The 16,187-nt window shown below is 33.4% G+C and overlaps 1 pseudogene; it reads right to left on the minus strand.

Moving 5' to 3' along the window:
- Positions 1–2,343: 2,343 nt before the first annotated feature.
- Positions 2,344–3,763, minus strand: LOC134266394 (uncharacterized; annotated as a pseudogene).
- Positions 3,764–16,187: the final 12,424 nt, after the last annotated feature.

A 16,187-nucleotide genomic window follows, 5' to 3' on the forward strand; every position in this document is an offset into this window, starting at 1 on the left:
TATTTGGTTCAGTAAAATGTGATAATTCATACGAGTTGTTTATTGCTCTTGTAATGAAAGCACCTAAATCCTGCCAAAAAAATTTGAAAAATTCACAGGTGAACCCATCTGGTCCAGGGCTTTTCTCATTTTTCATAATTTTCAAATAATTCAAAACTTCAGAATTAGTCAAAGGGCCTTCAAGACTTTCTGATTCTTTTTTGTTTAATTTCGGCACATCATACATCTTTAATTTTTCATGGATATTTCCTGATTCTACATTCTCTTTACTTTTATATAGATTTTCATAGAACAGCTTAACTTCATTCAAAATATCAAATTGGTCAGTAATTATAGTTCCATCTTCCTTTTCAATTTTAGGTATAACTTTACTCTGATAGTTTCTAGACTCAAGGCTGGTAAAATATTTTGAAGGTTTTTCTCCCTCTTCTATCCATTTCACTTTTGCTCTAATACATTGGCCTTTAAATTTTATTTTTCTAATATTCTCTAATTCTTCATGTTTTTTTTCTAATTCTTCAGCATGTTCTTGCGACAAATTCTGTTCCAGTATAAAGATTTCTTTTTCTAGTTGCAATTCTTTTTCAGTTATTTTCTTTTTCTTAAAAGTTGAATAAGAAATTGATTTTCCTCTTATTTCCATCAATAATGTATCTAGAAATAATTGATCACTTAGCATAAATTGAATTTTATCATTTTCAATAGAGTCAATGTTATTAAAATTGTAGATAAGACAGGCGTATTGTAATTTAATATTTTTAATTTTTTCTTTTATCAAATTTACATATTCTTTATCTGCTAATAAAGAGTTATTTAATTTCCAAAACCCTCTTCCTTTCAAAAATTCATTTGTTTTAACACCCATTACAACTGGACAGTGATCTGAACGATAACTATTTTCAAATTTTACATAAGGGGCCAAATTTAGTAACGATTCTGATATTAGGAAATAATCAAGTCTTGCCTGTTTTATTGGATTTTTCTTTCTCCAAGTGAATCTTTTTAAATTTGGATTATTTTCACGAAAAATATCTTTTAAATTTAGTATCTCTATCATCTTTAATACTTCCATTCTTGATTTAGGGTTATTTAGGTTTTTATAGTTCATTGAATCCAAATCCTTATCTAAAATTAAATTAAATCACCACCTATAATCATATATTGTGATGAGTAATATTCTTGTATCATATTTAAAATCTTTGTATAGAAGGCTGGTGTATCCTGGATTTGGTCCATATATATTCACTAACAAAAAAGGAAGATTGTCTATTACTACATCTAGAATAAGATAATTGCCATTGTCATCTTTATATTCATTAATCAATGTCAAGTCACAGTTATTATTGATAAGTGTAGCAACTCCCCGTGAGTTTGATTTGTATGAACTAAAAAAAGCCTTATATCCCCATAATGCTTTTATCATGCTTTCATCTTTTGTGACAAAGTGTGTGTCTTGAAGGAAATAAACATTTAATTTTTTTTCTTTTAAAATTTTAAAGACATCCCTCCTTTTATTCATGTCCCCTAAACCTTGACAATTTAATGTAAGTATTTTTAGGAAATTTTCACATTGATAGTCATCCATTCCACAGCAAATGCATTAAAAAGTTTACTGTTCCCCAACAGCAAGAAAAAAAGAGTTGACAATAAAAGTAAAAATCTATATACACTACAGAAAATTAGTTTTTAAGCTCAGACACACCTGCTGTCATTTTGAAAATTTGCAAAACTAGACCCAAAAAACCTAACTTTAAGTTTATATTTGAAATGAAAATGTTAAAAATATCGAAAATTAATTTCAGTTGAGAGGAACTCTATATACTCAATTTCTTTCCTATTCAGTTCCTTTTTTCTAATTACAATTTGTTGTAGTTACCATGTTTATTTTTTTTTCTATTAAAGAAATATATCTGAAATGTAATTACAACAAAAATTTATCCCTATCAAAATGTCGCACTTGGCACTGTATTAAAATTGAAATTATGCATACAGACTCCTCTCTGAGTTGAGTGATAGAATAGAAATTGATTAAAAACTTACAAGTTTACACGATCCATGCTGTACGATATCTATACCGGAAATTGAGTCTTTGAAAAAACACAAAAATAGTGACGTATACACTTGCAAATTCCGGAAAGTATCAAAACCTAAACATAATTTATAATTTATCCGGATATCATGTGCAGCATGAATATAGTCATATCGAAAACCACTAAACCACTAGAATAAATATTTTAGTTTATGCAGAATTACCGTTATAGTCAAATTCGATGAAAGTACACAAATACTAACTAATTGAAAAAGTTATTTACTGTAAGTTTGTATTTTTAGCCAGTGACTTTTCATAATTTACATTTTAAAGCGTCAGACGGGAACCGGCATATTTCTCGCCGCACTCATCCCAACCTCTGTGATGTGTGTGAAGCGTCTAGGACCGATCTTACTACCACACCACCGCGAAACGACCACTAGTGCGTTATTTATGTCATTATCAGCCAGTGTCTTTAGTAGCATTCTCCCGGCTCCGTGCTCGCCGTCATCTTCCGATCCCTCGTGTATCGTGCCGTCGTTACTGGTGAACCGAAACGCATAAATGTTATGACTTGCACTGGTAGTGTTATCTGTCCGCATAACTTCCACAAGCGATCGTCTCACCTGTTTATAGGAATCTACTGGCGTTGCGTGGGCAGCAAACCGGTTTCCATTGTCTTCTGTTGTCTTCCCCGTACTGATCGCGATCTTTACCTCTTCTCCACTGATGATCTCATCGGCCATTGGTCTGCTACCAATTTTTTCCCTGTACACCGTCTTGCTCTGCGTGAAAATGAGCTTCTGACCTTTTAGCACCGTTTCTATGTTACGGTCCGCATATTTCTTTTGGACATCATATAAATGCTTCCTTTTTTCACGGACTTCTTCAGGTTGGTGTTGAGACACTCTTATTGGGGACTTCTTATCCTTGAGAATTTTAATGTGTCTCATCACAATGTCCTTATGTGATTTATTTACAAACTGGACACAGACTGGCCGAGGATATTTCCTATGTTTGTCGTATTCCCCCATTCGGAACACTTTATATATCTGTAGGCTATCAACAGTCTCTGCCGGTATCTCCATCTCTACTGCAAACACGTTACTAATGAGCTTCACAAGGTTTTCAGGATTTTTATTTGGGCGCCTTTTCGTCTACTCCACTCACAATGATATTGTCTTCAATTGCTCTAGATCTTAGCTCTAGAATCTGTTCACTTTGAGTCTTTACACAATACTCCAGTCGAACTATGTAATCTTTCATTCGGCTAAGTTCTCTTTCCATTTTCTTCTGTTTTTCCTGCAGTTCAGTGGTTATATATATCGTATCGTTCGCCTGTTCTTGTACGTTTTCTAATCTCTCCTGAATGCCATGTTTTCCTCTAATGTCCTTGGTAACTACGTTTAGATGGCGACCTTGTCCATCAATCCTTAGTAGAAGGTTTGCAAGAGTATTTTGTATATTAGTTATACCGTGCATGACATCTCTCATCTGAAAATTTTCACATTCCTTTGAAATTTCTTCATCACTAGTACTGGTGTTAATGGTGTTAGTGTCCATATCATCGAGCGCTCTCTTTTTAGACTGGGTCAATTGACTAGCCATATTTCACAATGTAACAGTGGAACGTATGAGTATCGCTCACTAGTGTTCACAAACAGATATGTTTACAAATTTTGTTTACCTTCTCGTTCCTCGCTTCTATTGCATTTTTTTGGTTAAAACACACTTCAACACACTTTAAAACATCTTTGATATATCAGCAATGCATTTTTTCAAGATCTGAAATTAATTAAATTCGAGGTTTTTGGACTACACTTTGCTCTCGATAAAAACTTACGTCTACATGTCGAGCATGCGCACTTTATTTGACCCAACGAACTTGACGTTGATTCCTTATACTAGTATTCCTCAATCCTGAAATAAGAGGAACACTTTTCCTAAGTCTCTTTTCTGTGTTTCATAAGAGGAAGAATTTTATCTCTGAAACCTGGGGGGGGGGGGGCTGCAGAGTGCGGGCGAGATATGATCAGAAATATTATGTATATTTGGCCAGTTCTCCTCTGAAGAACATTTTTTTCCGTTTCGTTTTGTTTACTTTAATTGATGTAACTTATAACTTCTTTCACAATATCACCGATATGTTTTTTTCCCCCAAAGTTCGAAATTCCGATAAAAAGAGCAGACTTGAAGTTTTCATTTCCATTCACCGCAGTGCAGTAGAATCATCCAGGAAAAGGGCGCGAAGATATACACGTGACATTTGGCGCAAAATGATTGTGACACCCCTTACCTCGAAGACAAATGGACTCATCCAATAGTACAGAAATGCAGAAAAAAGGTCAAACGGACATGTATCGCATGAAATAAACAGCTGCATGCAAAAAAACTAAGGGAAATAAACACATCAATATATTGTATCAGTAAGACGGTTATTTTTTTCTGCTAAATGTTTTGTTGAAACGGAGGTAACAAATTCCAGTGATAATCAGCATGCACAAAATTTTGCTGGCTAACTGTGACCTCTTCTCTTCGCACCTCGGAAATATCAATCCTTATACAGCCTGACGCCGTGACGTCAGGCAACAACTGTAGACTGCGGTAACCCTGCAATCAGTCGCCTATTTTCCTTTTTGTGCTATGCAACATTTAGGTGTAGCCTTTTTAGAAAACGTCAATTTTCAGATAAAACCAGATTTAAAATATCGAGAACTAGCGATATTAATAGCCCCTTTGTTCCTGAAGGTATTGCTTCAGAAACCAACAAATGAAAATTGAGATCAAAATTTTTTAGGGAATTTTCCAAAATCAGTTTTTTTTGTCTGTGAGACTTGTAGAATAGCTGTGAAGTTAACAATAACATTTAAAATCTCCCATTTTAATCGAATGCATCATATCCATCTGAAATAAGGTATGGCAAAACTATCATACATTTTCAGGGCATTGTTCCTGCAATGCGTAGGAACAATGCCCTTAAAAATTTTTCCACTTCAAAGAACCGCAAAGACTTTTAAACCGTTATGTCGATTTATATATTTTTATTATTTCATAGTAACAATCATCATGCAGCTATATCAAATAAAATATGCAATAAATCTAAAACACTGAAAATTACATTTTCACAGAATTTTATTAATTTATTTTTATTCTTTTTTCTTCTTACAAAATTTGTGCAGAAGATTTCTCGGAGATGGCTCGTTCGATTTGCTTCAAATTTTCACAGTCGATGCGTTGTCATCTGAAGTTAATTCCGGCAAATCATTTTTTGGAAATTCACTTCCGGTCGGGAGTTATCGCCCTTTGATCAAAATTTGGAGGACCTCCTTGTCTGTGATGGAACTCAAAAACGGCTCAAGCTAGAAAGCTGAAATTTTTAGTGATGATAGAGGACATGTTGCCACGTTGCAACATGGTCAGGATATTTTCCGGAAGTGCCTAGTATGGAAGCTCGGTAGGGGTCAAAATTTAGGACACGTTTTATGAGTGATTTTTTGAGACATTTTGTATCATATCTTTTAAAATATAAATATTTTGTTAAAACATACTGAACAACATTTGTGCAAAATATCAAGATCTTTCATATGATATCAAGAAAAATGTGCTGACTCATCAAATTAAGGGCTGAAAGGGGCCAACAGTTTTTATTCAATAACTTTTTAAAAGTCAATATTTTGTTATATATTACTGAAGCAAAGATCTTTATCTCAACCATCTACAACTATATATTTTAATTTTTATGTCGTATGGTACATAATTAGGGGCCACAAGGGGCCAGAATGCTAAATCTTTGATGCTTTATATCTCGAAAGGGAGAAATATTTTGATAAGCAATATTGAACAAAAGTTGTTCAAAATAATGTTCTAAACAATATGCAACCTTTCATTTTTTGCTAAACGTCCCCATTAAGGAGTTGAAGGGTTGGCCCCTAAAAATTTCTTTTTCTAATATCTCAAAAACAAAAAAGAATTTCTGAACAATTGTTGAACACAAAATGTTCAAAATCTTAAGATCTTTAAGATGAGATCCCGAAAAAGGGGCTGGGCACTCGAATTAGGGGCCAAGAGGGGCCAAAAGTCTTCAATCGATAACTCTTTATCAGTTAATATTTTGTAATACATTACTGAAGCAAAGATGTTCATCTCAACCATCTACAACTATATATTATGATTTCCATGTCGTATGGTACATAATTAGGGGCCACAAGGGGCCAGAATGCTAAATCTTTGATGCTTTATATCTCGAAAGGGAGAAATATTTTGATAAGCAATATTGAACAAAAGTTGTTCAAAATAATGTTCTGAAACAATATGCAACCTTTCATTTTTTGCTAAACGTCCCCATTAAGGAGTTGAAGGGTTGGCCCCTAAATATTTCTTTTGCTAATATCTCAAAAACGAAAAAGAATTTCTGAACAGTTGTTGAACACAAAATGTTCAAAATCTTAAGATCTTTAAGATGAGATCCCGAAAAAGGGGCTGGGCACTCGAATTAGGGGCCAAGAGGGGCCAAAAGTCTTCAATCGATAACTCTTTATCAGTTAATATTTTGTAATACATTACTGAAGCAAAGATGTTTATCTCAACAATCTACAACTATATATTATGATTTCCATGTCGTATGGTACATAATTAGGGGCCACAAGGGGCCAGAATGCTAAATCTTTGATGCTTTATATCTCGAAAGGGAGAAATATTTTGATAAGCAATATTGAACAAAAGTTGTTCAAAATAATGTTCTGAACAATATGCAACCTTTCATTTTTTGCTAAACGTCCCCATTAAGGAGTTGAAGGGTTGGCCCCTAAATATTTCTTTTGCTAATATCTCAAAAACGAAAAAGAATTTCTGAACAATTGTTGAACACAAAATGTTCAAAATCTTAAGATCTTTAAGATGAGATCCCGAAAAAGGGGCTGGGCACTCGAATTAGGGGCCAAGAGGGGCCAAAAGTCTTCAATCGATAACTCTTTATCGGTTAATATTTTGTAATACATTACTGAAGCAAAGATGTTCATCTCAACCATCTACAACTATATATTATGATTTCCATGTCGTATGGTACATAATTAGGGGCCACAAGGGGCCAGAATGCTAAATCTTTGATGCTTTATATCTCGAAAGGGAGAAATATTTTGATAAGCAATATTGAACAAAAGATGTTCAAAATAATGTTCTAAAACAATATGCAACCTTTCATTTTTTGCTAAACGTCCCCATTAAGGAGTTGAAGGGTTGGCCCCTAAATATTTCTTTTGCTAATATCTCAAAAACGAAAAAGAATTTCTGAATAATTGTTGAACACAAAATGTTCAAAATCTTAAGATCTTTAAGATGAGATCCCGAAAAAGGGGCTGGGCACTCGAATTAGGGGCCAAGAGGGGCCAAAAGTCTTCAATCGATAACTCTTTATCAGTTAATATTTTGTAATACATTACTGAAGCAAAGATGTTCATCTCAACCATCTACAACTATGTTTTATGATTTTCATGTCGTATGGTACATAATTAGGGGCCACAAGGGGCCAGAATGCTAAATCTTTGATGCTTTATATCTCGAAAGGGAGAAATATTTTGATAAGCAATATTGAACAAAAGATGTTCAAAATAATGTTCTGAACAATATGCAACCTTTCATTTTTTGCTAAACGTCCCCATTAGGGAGTTGAAGGGTTGCCCCTAAATATTTCTTTTGCTATTAGCTCAAAAACGAAAAAGAATTTCTGAACAGTTGTTGAACCAAAAATCTTCAAAATCTTAAGAGCTTTAAGATGATATGAAAAAAGAGGGCCGATTCCTAAAATTAGGGGCCGTTAGGGGCAAAAGGCCGATTTTTTAAAGACTTTAATGTTCAATGTCTTTTTACAGATTGTGGTAAATCATTATTTTAGAATGAAAATCGCAATCAAAATCTTATCTCATCTCATCAAGAATTGGACGGAAGACCCACTCGTTGCTCGCAACGAGATCTCATCTAGTTATTATTATTATTCTTTTTTTCTGCACAAATTTTGTGCCGACGATTTCTCAGAGATCTTTGGATCGATTTGTTTCAAATTTTCAGGGTTGGTGCAGAATTATCTGAAGTTAATTCCGGCTGAAGGATTTTTTGAAAATCACTTCCGGTCTAGAGTTATCGCCCTTTTCTTAAAATTCAGACGACCTCCGTGTCTGTGATAGAACTCAATAACGGCTTAAGCTAGAGCGCTGAAATTTTCAGTGATAATAGAGGACATGTTGCCATGGTGCACCTGGGTCAGGATATTTTCCGGAAGTGTCTAGTATGGAAGCTCGGTAGGGGTCAAAATTTAGGACACGAATCATGACTGATTTTTTAAGACATTTTGCATCATATCTTTTAAAGTATAATTATTTTGTTAAAACATACTGAACAAAATTTGTGCAAAATGACAAGATCTTTAAAATGATATCAAGAAAAAAGTGCTGACTCATCACATTAAGGGCCAAAAGGGGCTTAAAGTCTTTTTTCGATAACTCTTTAACAGTCAATATTTTGTTATACATTACTGAAGCAAAAATGTTTATCTCAACATTTTACAACTATATATTATGATTTTAATGTCGTATAATACATGATTAGGGGCCAAAAGGGGCCAGAATGCTAAATCTTTGACGCTTTATATCTCGAAAGTGAGAAATATTTTGACAAGTAATATTGAACAAAAGATGATCAAAATCATGTTCTGAACAATATGCAACCTTTCATTTTTCGCTAAAAGTCCCCATTAGGGAGTTGAAGGGTTGGCCCCTAAATATTTCTTTTGCAAATAACTCGAAAACGAAAAAGAATCTCTGAATAGTTATTGAACAAAAAGTGTTCAAAATCCTAAGAGCTTCAAGATGAAATCAAGAAAAAGGGGCTGGGCACTCAAATTAGGGGCCAAAAGGGGCTTAAAGTCTTTTTTCGATAACTCTTTAACAGTCAATATTTTGTTATACATTACAGAAGCAAAAATGAAAATCTCAACAATCTACAACTGTATATTCTGATTTTAATGTCGTATATTACATAATTAGGGGCCACAAGGGGCCAGAATGCTAAATCTTTGACGCTTTATATCTCAAAACTGAGAAATATTTTGACAAGTAATATTGAACAAAAGATGTTCAAAATCATGTTCTGGACAATATGCAACCTTTCATTTTTCGCTAAACGTCCCCGTTAGGGAGTTAAAGAGCTGGTCCATAAATATTTCTTTTGCAAAACTCGAAAACGAAAAAGAATCTCTGAATAGTTGTTGAACAAAAAGTGTTCAAAATCCTAAGAGCTCTAAGATGAAATCCAAAAAAAGGGGCTGGGCACTCAAATTAGGGGCCAAGAGGGGCTAAAAGTCTTTTTTCGATAACTCTTTAACAGTTAATATTTTGCTATACGATACTGAAGCAAAAATATTTATCTCAAAAATCTACAACAGTATATTATGATTTTTATGTCGTATATTACATAATTAGGGGCCACAAGGGGCCAGAATGCTAAATCTTTGACGCTTTATATCTCGAAAGTGAGAAATATTTTGATAAGTAATATTGAACAAAAGATGTTCAAAATCATGTTCTGAACAATATGCAACCTTTCATTTTTCGCTAAACGTCCCCATTAGGGAGTTGAAGGGTTGGCCCCTAAATATTTCTTTTGCAAATAACTCGAAAACGAAAAAGAATCTCTGAATAGTTGTTGAACAAAAAGTGTTCAAAATCCTAAGAGCTTCAAGATGAAATCAAGAAAAAGGGGCTGGGCACTCAAATTAAGGGCCGAGAGGGGCCAAAAGTCTTTTTTCGATAACTCGTTAACAGTCAATATTTTGTTATACATTACTGAAGCAAAAATGTTTATCTCAACAATCTACAGCTATATATTATGATTTTTATGTCGTATACTACATAATTAGGGGCCACAAGGGGCCAGAATGCTAAATATTTGACGCCTAATATCTCGAAAGTGAGAAATATTTTGATAAGTAATATTGAACAAAAGATGTTCAAAATCATGTTCTGAACAATATGCAACCTTTTATTTTGCGCTTAACGTCCCCATTAGGGAGTTCAAGGGTTGGCCCCTAAATATTTCTTTTGCAAATAACTCGAAAACGAAAAAGAATCTCTGAATAGTTGTTGAACAAAAAGTGATCAAAATCCTGAGAGCTTTAAGATGATATGAAGAAAAAAGGGCTGATCCCTAATATTAGGGGCCGTGAGGGGCCAAAAGTCAAATTTTTAAGTCTTAATGTTCAATGTCTTTTTACAGATTATGGATGGAAAATCATTAATTTAGAATGAAAATCTCAATCAAAATCTCATCTCATCTCATCAAGAATTGGACGGAAGACCCACTCGTTGCTCGCAACGAGATCGTATCTAGTTATTATTTTTTTTTTCTTACAAATTTTGTGCAGAAGATTTCTCAGAGATGGCTCGATCGATTTGCTTCAAATTTTCAGGGAAAGAATTATCTAAACCTTATTTCCGGCTGAAGGATTTTTTGAAAATTCACTTCCGGTCGGAGTTATCGCCCTTTAATCAAAATTTAGATGACCTCTTTGTCTGTGATAGAACTCAAAAACGGCTTGAGCTAGAGCGTTGAAATTTTCAGTGATAATAGAGGACATGTTGCCATATTGCACTGGGTCAGGATATTTTCCGGAAGTGCCTAGTATGGAAGCTCGGTAGGGGTCAAAATTAAGGACACGAATCATGACTGATTTTTTTGAGACATTTTGCATCATATCTTTTAAAGTATCATTATTTTGTAAGAACATACTGAACAAAATTTGTGCAAAATGACAAGATCTTTAAATATGATATCAAGAAAAAAACGCTGACTCATCACATTAAGGGCCAAAAGGGGCCAAAAGTCTTTTTTCGATAACCCTTTAACAGTCAATATTTTGTAATACATTATTGAAGCAAAAATGTTTATCTCAACAATCTACAACTATATATTATGATTTTAATGTCGTATGGTACATAATTAGGGGCCACAAGGGGCCAGAATGCTAAATCTTTGACGCTTTATATCTCGAAAGTGAGAAATATTTTGATAAGTAATATTGAACAAAAGATGTTCAAAATAATGTTCTGAACAATATGCAACCTTTCATTTTTCGCTAAACGTCCCCATTAGGGAGTTGAAGGGTTGGCCCCTAAATATTTCTTTTGCAAATAACTCGAAAACGAAAAAGAATCTCTGAATAGTTGTTGAACAAAAAGTGTTCAAAATCCTAAGAGCTTTAAGATGAAATCAAGAAAAAGGGGCTGGGCACTCAAATTAAGGGCCAAAGAGGGGCCAAAAGTCTTTTTCAATCGATAACTCTTTAACAGTTAATATTTTGTAATACATTACTAAAGCAAAGAAGTTTATCTCAACAATTTACAACTATATAGTATGATTTTTATGTCGTATGGTACATAATTAGGGGCCACAAGGGGCCAAAATGCTAAATCCTTGACGCTTTATATCTCAAAAGTGAGAAATATTTTGATAAGCAATATTGAACAAAAGATGTTCAAAATAATTTTCTGAACAATATGCAACCTTTCATTTTTCACTAAGTGTCCCCGTTAGGGAGTTATAGGGTTGGCCCCTAAATATTTCTTTTGCAAATAACTCGAAAACGAAAAAGAATCTCTGAATAGTTGTTGAACACAAAGTGTTCAAAATCCTAAGAGCTTTAAGATGAAATCAAGAAAAAGGGGCTGGACACTCAAATTAGGGGCCAAGAGGGCTAAAATTCTTCAATAGATAACTCTTTATCAGTTAATATTTTGTTATACATTACTGAAGCGAAGATGTTCATCTCAACCATCTACAACTATATATTATGATTTTCATGTCGCATGGTACATAATTAGGGGCCACAAGGGGCCAGATTGCTAAATCTTTGATGCTTTATATCTCAAAAGTTGAGAAATATTTTGATAAGTAATATTGAACAAAAGATGTTCAAAATAATGTTCTGAACAATATGCAACCTTTCATTTTTCGCTAAACGTCCCCATTAGGGAGTTGAAGGGTTGGCCCCTAAATATTTCTTTTGCAAATAACTCGAAAACGAAAAAGAATTTCTGAATAGTTGTTGAACACAAAATGTTCAAAATCTTAAGAGCTTTAAGATGATATGAATAAAAAGGACTGATTCCTAAAATTAGGGGGCGTAAGGGGCAAAAGGCCAATTTTTTAAAGTCTTTAATGTTCAATGTCTTTTTAAAGATTGTGGCAGCAAATTTTTTTCATAACAATCATTATTTTAGAAGAAAATCTCAATCAAAATCTTATCTCATCTCATCAAGAATCGGACGGAAGACCCACTCGTTGCTCGCAACGAGATCGTATCTAGTTATTATTATTATTCTATTTTTTTCTTTACAATTTTTGTGCAGACGATTTCTCAGAGATGCTTAAGTCGATTGACTTGAAATTTTCAGGAATGATGTATCATGAACTAAACCTTATTCCTATTTTTTATTTTTTGAAAATTCACTTCCGGTTGGAAGTTATCGCCCTTTAATCGAATTTTTAGTGACCATTTTGTCTGTGACAAAACTCAAAAATTCAAAAGCTAGAATGCTGAAATTTTCAGTGATATAATAGCAACATGTTGTATTTTGCACCTACTTTCAGGATATTTTCCGGAAGTGCTTAGTATGGAAGCTCGGTAGGGGTCAAAATTTAGGACACGAATCATGGCTGATTTTTTAAGACATTTTGCATCATATCTTTTAAAGTATAATTATTTTGTTAAAACATACTGAACAAAATTCGTGCAAAATGTCAAGATCTTTAAAATGATATCAAGAAAAAAGTGCTGACTCATCACATTAAGGGCCAAAAGGGGCCAAAAATCTTTTTTCAATAACTCTTAAACAGTCAATATTTTGTCAGACATTACAGAAGCAAAAATGTTAATCTCAACAATCTACAACTGTATAATATAATTTTAATGTCGTATGTTACATAATTAGGGGCCACAAGGGGCCAAAATGCTCAATCTTTGACGCTTTATATCTCAAAAGTGGGAAATATTTTGATAAGTGATATTGAACAAAAGATGATCAAAATAATGTTCTAAACAATATGCAATCTTTCGTTTTCGCTAAACGTCCCCTTTAAGGAGTTGAAGGGTTGGTCCCTAAATATATCTTTTGCAAATAACTCGAAAACGAAAAAGAATATTTAAATAGTAGTTGAACAAAAAGTGTTCAAAATATTGAGAGCTTTAAGATGAAATCAAGAAAAAGGGGCTGGGCACTCAAATTAAGGGCCGAGAGGGGCCAAAAGTCTTTAATCAATAACTCTTTATCAGTTAATATTTTGTATATCATTACTGAAGCAAAGATGTTTATCTCAACCATTTACAACTATATATTATGATTTGAATGTCGTAAGGTGCATAATAAGGGGCCATAAGGGGCCAGAATGCTAAATCTTGATGCTTTATATCTCAAAAGTCGGAAATATTTTGATAAGTAATATTGAACAAAAGAAATTCAAAATAATGTTCTAAACAATATGCAATCTTTTATTTTTCGCTAAACGTCCCAATTAAGGAGTTGAAGGGTTGGCCCCTAAATATTTCTTTTTCAAATAACTCGAAAACGAAAAAGAATCTCTGAATATTTGAGGAACAAAAATTGTTCAAAATCCTGAGCGTTTTAAGATGAGATCAAGAAAAAGGGGCTGGGCACTCAAATTAGGGGCTGAGAAGGGCCAAAAGTCTTTTATCGATAACTCTTTAGTAGTTAATATTTCTTTATACATTACTGAAGCAAAAATGTTAACCTCAACAATCTTAAACTATATAATATGTTTTGAATGTCGTATGGTGCATAATAAGGGGCCAAAATGCTAAATCTGTGAAGCTCTATATCTCAAAAGTGGGAAATATTTTGATAAGTAATATTGAACAAAAGATGATCAAAATAATGTTCTGAACAATATTCAACCTTTCATTTTTCGCTTAATGTTCCCGTTAAGGAGTTGAAGGGTTGGCCCCTAAATATTTCTTTTTCAAATAACTCGAAAACGAAAGAGAATCTCTGAATAGTTGTTGAACAAAAAGTGTTCAAAATCCTGAGAGCTTTAAGATGATATGAAGAAAATAGGGCTGATCCCTAATATTAGGGACCGTGAGGGGCCAAAAGTCGAAATTTTAAGTCTTAATGTTCAATAATGTCTGTTTACAGATTATGGAGGCAAAATCGTTCTTTTTCACAATCTTTATCATTATTACCATTTCATCGTTGAATTTGACTTTTCGATTCGGCGAGCAAAGTTTTGACTCTGTTTACAAAGACTAAAGAAAATAAAGACAAGCGTGCCATGTATGATTGTGTAGATAAACTATCGTAGAATACATAGGTATCAATTATCATTTCATCAGTACATTTTCTCTATAAGAGTAAATGAGTGCGATTCCGGGGGAGGGGGTACTGTGTTATTATTATGTTATGGATTAAAATTTGCATTTATAATGCCCCAGGGTGACAGATATTGACCCCAGATACATGTAGAACATACTCCATGTATATTCGGTCAATATCTGTCATCCTGGGTCATTATAAAAGCATATTGACCTACAATGAGTCCATATTTGTATAATAACTTAGTAGTTTAGAGAAGCTACAACATCTAGTAAACTACATAGAATTTTAGGGACGTCGGATAGGAAAATTCGTTACAATTCTTCCTAGATCAAAGGAACAACAAAACAATGATATCCCCAGGTAGTGAATGAATAAAATTTGTTATAAAAAGGGGAATAGAGAGAGAAATATCATCATGACTGATCAAGAGGTTATACGAAAGGAATATATAACAAAAATCTTTAAAAATCGTGTTCTCTAGAACAACAAATTCATATCGATTTCTACTTACTGATGCATTAACGGGTAGTATACATTCAGGTCTGTTCAAATTCTAATCCCAGAGTTAGGATTGGACCACAATGGGCGATCAAACTTTATTTTGGAATATAAAGGAATATATATCTACTAATGATAAATGAAAGCTAAAGGGCCTTAAAGACCCTAAGAAACACTGGGCCTGTGAACGTCATTTAAAAAATATAGTTTGCTTTCATTTGCTTTAAAGAGACATGGACACTTTTAGCTAAAAAAAATCTAATTTATTTTTTCAATTTTTACATACATTTTACTAATACCTTTATAATAATCATCACAAATCTTGTCGAGATACAGGACAGATTTAGAGCTCCGGATCCAAACCTTTGTTATGTAAACAGGGTCATTGTCATGTTTTTGTTTACACAGGTTAATATAATAATGTAAGTTCATTCAAAGCAGATAATTTCATTAAAGATGTTGAATCTGTATACCATTCGACAGTTTCTAGTTAATTGCTTATTTTCATTTTGCTATAAATGGGATATTTTCTATATTCGTTAAAGATATATATGCCGTATTAGTGTTTTATTTTAAAAGAAATAAATATATGTGGTGTCTCATCAAGTTATATAAGTTATATACTTTCTGCAAATAAGACAATTCCACTCCATCACTTTTAAAAGTTATGAAATATTATCTGGTAAAAATTATTTTCTCTCCGAATCGGATAATAAACCGCCTCTAATTGAAATATTCATGATCACGTGGTTTCGCACAGCAGCACACAGCTCACAGCAGACAATGGTCCAATCTCGTGAATGAACCGAAAAGCATGATGGTCTACTACGTTTTTTTTTTTTTACTACAAACTGAGTTAGGGATTGTCAATACGTGAGCACACCTCAGAGTTAGTTGCTTTTAGTACCGAGGAATAATTACTTGCAATTGTCTTTTCACTAGCAGTACAGCACGGGGAAACTCTAACAAACGGACCTCAATGGAGTGGGGAAAACTTTAATTTTTATCATTGTTAATCTTTTGTATGCAAATACGAGCATGGGATTAGTAGATAATAATGTACATAATGAATAAAGCGTGTAAATGCTTGGAAAAATGCATCATCCGAGAGCGATTTAAAAAACTAGCCTTTTCGAAAAACACATATAGTATTTTATGTAGGTTACCCATAAATGCATTAAATGCAACTCATTGAGCTGATTGGTTGAGTTGTCAGTCATATCGGTTCCTCACTGAACAGACGTCACAAAAAAATTCCTTGACATGATGATTCCCCTTTT

Source organism: Saccostrea cucullata, unplaced genomic scaffold (assembly GCF_032062105.1).
Source record: "Saccostrea cucullata isolate Sc308-1 unplaced genomic scaffold, CSIRO_AGI_Scuc_v1 ctg9466, whole genome shotgun sequence".
Lineage (NCBI taxonomy): Eukaryota > Metazoa > Mollusca > Bivalvia > Ostreida > Ostreidae > Saccostrea > Saccostrea cuccullata.